Genomic DNA, 745 nt, shown 5'->3' with positions numbered 1-745 from the left:
TTTTTTGTATTTTAGTAAAGGTCTGCAGGGTCTACACAGTCTCACTACATAGATCGGACTTGTAGTGATCTGCCTGTGTTCATTCTCCCAAGAGCTGGGATTACAGGTATGTGTCACCACTCCCAGTCTCAATTGTTGTCTCAGAGTGCCCCGGGGGCGGGGCCTGCATGGCAGGCCTCAGATGGAACCCCGGCCCCTGTATCTGCCTAAAAAGACACTTTAATCCACTGAGCTATTTGGCTGGCCCTAACAATGTTTTTTATTTTATGTATTTTTGATCAAATCTGATGCTCAGATTAACAGATATAGGTATGCAAGATTGGACAAATAATTGAAATTTAGTGCTTGCTTTCAATAAAGCTTAGTTTTTTTTTCTTTTTATTTTTAAAATTTATTTTAAATAAAGTATAATCATAATTGATATGACATTGGAAATATATGCATTTAGAATAACAAGATGAGAGATATTCAACAATGGCTTCTGCATTGCACATTTCAGTCTCCAATGTAGTTGATCAAGTTCCAGATATTAGCATATAGAATTAGCCAAAGAGAAAATTTTAAAAATTAACTGTTGTTTTCAAAGAGCTGGTGAAATTAGTAGTACAAGCATCTCAGGTGTCCTGTGTATACAGTTACGTGATATTTTCTCCTTTTAGCTCCCCCCCATCTTTTTGCTTTCCCTCATCTTCGTTATTTTTTCCTTATGTACAGTTTCTTTCCATATTTATATCTATTATACCTT

The sequence above is a fragment of the Octodon degus genome, unplaced genomic scaffold, assembly GCF_000260255.1.
Source record: "Octodon degus isolate 3935 unplaced genomic scaffold, OctDeg1.0 scaffold00407, whole genome shotgun sequence".
In the NCBI taxonomy this organism is placed as follows: Eukaryota; Metazoa; Chordata; class Mammalia; order Rodentia; family Octodontidae; genus Octodon; species Octodon degus.
This window is presented reverse-complemented; position numbering follows the sequence as displayed.